Below are 5000 nucleotides of genomic sequence, written 5' to 3'. Positions count from 1 at the left end.
CGGAAAACGATCTAGGAGTTACAATTACGGGTACGTTGTCTTGGTACTCTCATATATACACCATCACCGCCAGAGACAACAGGCTCCTTGGGCTCCTAAAGCGGACATGTCCATTACTAACTGACGTGTCTACCCGGCGCGCGCCATCCTTATCGCTAGTCAAGTCATAACTCTGCTGCGCTACTCAAGTCTGGTCGCCCGCTCAGGTTTCCCTGAAGGCACAAGTCGAGCGAGTGCAGCGGCGCGCTACCAAATGGATCTTACAAACCAGGATTGGCGAGATGTCCTGCAGAGACAGACAGAGAGACTTATTACCCTCTTACTCCCTCTTACCTACGACAGAGAACTGAAAGACTTGATATTCTTTTATAAGTGCTTATTTAATCATATTCACCTTGATGTATGCATTTGCTTCAATTCCTGCCATTTGAATTAACAACTTTTTTAACAACTTTATTTGGTTTATAACATAGTACTAACTACACCTCTAGCTTGTAGCACGAGCAAGTTCTAACTAGTGTCTACGTGCAGGGCTAGTCAATGTCAATGTCTCAGGCAGTCAAAAAGTGTTTGTTTGACGAAAAGCTGGAAGGAGAGCGGACTCGAAAAACTAGAAGAAGGAGCAATAGAACAAGAGTAATTCCAAAGTTTCACAATGCCATTTAAGTAGGAGGCCTGAAAGGGGCTCGTTTCACAGATTGGTGTTTTTAAATTAAAGGAGTTGCTTAGTCTACTACGGCCGTGAGAAATAAAGTTTGTGAAACCACGTACCTGTTCTTTCGAATTTCACAAATTGCCTTTATCACGTGTTTATTTCTTTGATAACACACTTTTACAAAGATTGAAAGAGAGAATGCCGTCAATGAGGGAATGCAGAACTATCATTGGTATACGAGTAATTAAAAAAACTATTGTGGTCAGTTAAACATGTAACAAGTTGTACTTATTCTGCAGCAATCCAATATGAACGAGTTCGCGTACGATTAGTTACACCTTTTCCAACATAAGCATGAAATGCACACCGTGAATCTTTTGTTATAATAGCAAGATACAAAAGAACAAAAATAGTCGTACAAAATCTAGGTAATCACTCAGTTTTGACACAAAGCTGTATTTACTTAGTAATTTCTCTGTGGCCTAATACAGTGTGATAAGAAATCGTGAATCACTAGTCATCTTTTCTCGCGTTTTTCATCCATTAAAGAGAAAGCTCAAAAGTCTGATTGGACATGAGATCTAACGGGTAACTTTTTGAACTTTTTTAAAGAACATTCTTTTATCATTAAGAGCGGAATTAAAAGGTAGCAGAAGTGAAGCCTTCAAAACTTTCACTGGACAGGATAGCCCTACCTTATGTGTATTTTACAAATCAATGCCTCTTAGATGCGCTATTTTAGCCGCAATCTGTGCTGTAGACTTCGCAGCTATGTTTAAAGACATTTCCATAACAGCAGGAGACTTAGCCACGAAATCATACAAATCACGCAAATTTTTTGAATTTATGGAAAGTCCTTGACTTAGCATCACGTCCCGGCAAACCATCAAACAAAGCGTTTCAATGTTTCTCCATGGTCCACAATCCACCTCTGCATTTTGACTTATCATGAACTTTGATCCCTTTTTCCTCTTATATGGAGAGACGGTCGCCCTATTTCGCTTCTTTCGTTTTGGGGATTTTCCCGGGTCAGCTCGAGCTTGAACAATGTTTCCACAATTAAAGCATCTGCAGACTTCGGTGCATCCTATGCCACCCGCTACACACGGACACTTCGACTTGCGGAGACTATCTTGACACGACTTGTGACTTGCATTTGGTTCTCCGTCCCCTTTGCTCTTTTGTCCAACTCCGCACCTACAGCCTCTCTTCAGACTCTTTTTTACCTTCACAACTTCATTGGAATTGCACGTATTTTTGCAATTGTAACATCTACACGAGCGGGTACAAGAGTGGTTCACTTTGTGGCACGGGCATTTACCAGAAACACAGAAAATGTCTGAAACTGACTTATTTTTCTTGTTTTTACCGCAAGTGCATCTTGTTTCCTTCGCTTGTTCGTCACAGTCATTCTCACTTGAAACTTCTGAAACGATGAAACCATGTCAAGAATTAATGCAATGGTTTTCGACAAGGTTTCGACAAGTTAAAGGTCATTAGTATATACTAAAGCAGTGGACAGCGTTGAAGGTGTGCTCTGACTGGCTACTCAAACTCTGAATATCCTTTGCTATTTACCTCCGAGCAACTCGCGAGTTTCACGCTGCCGCACGTACAGGAATAAATTGATTATTAAAATCATCTTTTTGTGCCATATTATATCACTGATTTAGTGTGTACTAAAAACAGCTATTCGCCTCAGTGTAGTGGCTATTAGTGAATATTTGCCAAGCTGCTTCGCGGCTCGTTAAATGTCTACTATTAACCACCTACACGTCGGTAAATAGTTATTGCTTATATCTGAAATAACCTCGATTTACAGAATTCGTTTCAGCACAAATGAAGAAAACATCATTTTCTCCATTAAATGATTTCCGGCTCAGTTTTATTAACGTAAGCATTTACAACTTAGTACTAGTACAAGACTTCAACCTTATAAGGGTGCCAAGACATCGGGAGGATCTCGAAAAATTCTCAGTTCAAACCTCGATATATGAGGAGGTATGTAGCATTATCAGAATTTATAACTGCTAATTTAACCTAAGGTTATTGAACAATTATCGAGTACCTTTCGTGGCATTTTTGTTTAAATTGTCGACAAGAGCAAGAGCAATTGCAGGCAAGGGAATTCAGTCGATGGCTAATCATCAACCTATGTGCATATCGGCAAAAGATTCCGAAGAAGGCTACTAAATATTTAACATACAAAATGTCACATGGATAATTTATTTGAGCTATGTAAGACCTATCACAATGTTTAAGGCCTTTCAATTAATTTGGTGACTTCAATAGTTCTTCACGTATTTCTTTTTTTGTGTCACTCAGGGGCCGATGATGAAACTCTTCTGTATCAAAATGAAGCAATACAGGAAACGGTAGAAATTTATGTAAGTAACCCAGCGGGTCTCTACATATATTCCTTCATATAATGCAACATGCTTAATCAAGGTAAAAAATTATGTTAATGTGAAATCAAGTCCCAAAAAGAATCCAAAGACTTATATGCTTTATAATTCCCTATGAGGAATCACAGTTCCCATATACGAATTGAGAAACAATGCAATTGTAGATGCTTCTTGCGCATTTCGTGCAGAAAGAGGGCAACTAAAGACGATGACCATTACGTTCTTTGCAGGATTCTGAAGTTAAAATTTTAGAAGCGGCATCTTCATCTGCGGCATCGTCATCTGCAGGTAATAATTATTTTAAAATGATTTTAAAATGATTTGCTTGAATGTGCAGTACGTTCATTAAATTACAATAATAACTGCCTATTTGAAATGCGCAATATTAGTGTTTTCATTTTTATCCACTGTACTGTTATGAGCCAAAAAAGTGACGCCGTATTGATCAATAATTATTTTTGTTTCAAATTCTCTTTTGGAAGGGTACGTTACCTAATTTATATCTTAAACTTTGGGAAAAGAGAGCAGTAGCTTTCTTTGCGGTTTGAGGATATGAGAAAATTTTTTTCTAAGAATAATATAATGTAAAAATAATAATAATAAATAAAGGTAGAGGGTATGAGCAGCAAAATTAAAAACTGATTTTTTTTCTTATGTGTCTTTCAGCAGAAGCTGAATATATGAGGCCTAAAGGAAAACGTCGAAAAAGTAAGGCTCTTTTATCTTTCCCGTCGGTTGTGTAAGCTAAGCCTACACCATGATTTGAGGTGATGTGGAAGTATTTTTTCCTCAGCTCCAATGAGCTGTCTTTTGATACATCCGAGAAAGCTAAATAATGAGATACAAGATCTTTATCATGAGTGTGATCTTACCCTTTTCCTCGACCTCCGCATTACTAATCTCTTGAAGTATCACTGAAGTGTCCCTTAATCTGCTATCAAATATAAACAGTTGAGAAACCTAAATATAGATAAGCTCCAATGACATTCCGGTCGTGTTGTTGTGAATCTAGATGGTTGAACTTCGTTTTAATGAAGGGGACACTTTTAATTTATCAAATTGAGCCTCTGGTCTCGACCAACAGTACATATTATAGTACACTGAATTGCATGTGTCCGTGTTAAGGTTTTTTTTTTTCTAATTCAGATCTGAATTGAAAAAGAGAGGAAATCCGAAGTGAAGTTGCCATTAACGGGATTGCTATTTATCATTTGCAGGAGAAATGGATTCATTGAAAGATTCCCTTACTCCACGGGAAGTAATACCAAAGAGACGACCTAGAAAAGAGGTCACTTACAAGGTAAAGACCTTTAGCAGTTAAAACATTCATGTAAATATGGGAATGGTAGTTAATCATGGCTAAGAGGGTGCTGGTGTTTATTAAAAAAAAAAAAAAGGTACAGAGAAAACTTTGCACGTTTATGAAAACTTACCCTAATTCCCGATTTATGTGCTGTACACCCCAGTTTTATCTGAAGATTGCTCAGTCTTGGTTCACTCGTGGGTGGTGCGTAACGCTTGGAAGTTCTTTTTTTTGTTATGGTATATGGTGTTAAGATAAATAGCGTAACTATAAACCGATTGGAAAACCTTAAATGTGTTTCTGGTAACATAACTTGGGATGAAATATGATTTAAAATTAGAGAAGTATCAAAGGAAATCCCTGACATCCTACTCAAATTTGAATGCCGGCCCCCTCCTAGCCATGATTAACGAATAGTGACAACCCAAATGATGTGTGGAAGTGTGAGTTCTTTAACTGACATGAAACCCTTTCCAATCGGGGATCTTACTATTAATAAGTCCTTTCGAGATTTTATAGAGATAACTCTCTAATAAATAAAAGTAATGAGCTCTGATCTTACACGAGCCTTACGAATCTCCCTGCTAAAGGTTCTTTGAAAAACAATTTTCAAGCTTTGGTACGTCGTAAAAAAAGA

At 37.8% G+C, this 5000-nt stretch overlaps 1 long non-coding RNA gene across 1 annotated transcript in view; it reads left to right on the top strand.

The window, feature by feature from the left end:
- The first annotated feature begins 1753 nt into the window (after positions 1-1753).
- The window catches only part of LOC149036012 (uncharacterized), a 4012-nt gene continuing 765 nt past the window's right edge, over positions 1754-5000 (top strand). The window contains exons 1-5 of the long non-coding RNA XR_016181699.1: positions 1754-2656; positions 2981-3042; positions 3291-3348; positions 3730-3768; positions 4207-4360. This is a non-coding gene — a long non-coding RNA (uncharacterized LOC149036012). The remainder of the gene's footprint in view (positions 2657-2980; positions 3043-3290; positions 3349-3729; positions 3769-4206; positions 4361-5000) is intronic.

Source organism: Pocillopora damicornis, chromosome 12 (genome assembly GCF_964200805.1).
Source record: "Pocillopora damicornis chromosome 12, jaPocDami1.2, whole genome shotgun sequence".
NCBI classification, from domain to species: domain Eukaryota; kingdom Metazoa; phylum Cnidaria; class Anthozoa; order Scleractinia; family Pocilloporidae; genus Pocillopora; species Pocillopora damicornis.
This window is presented reverse-complemented; position numbering and strand designations above follow the sequence as displayed.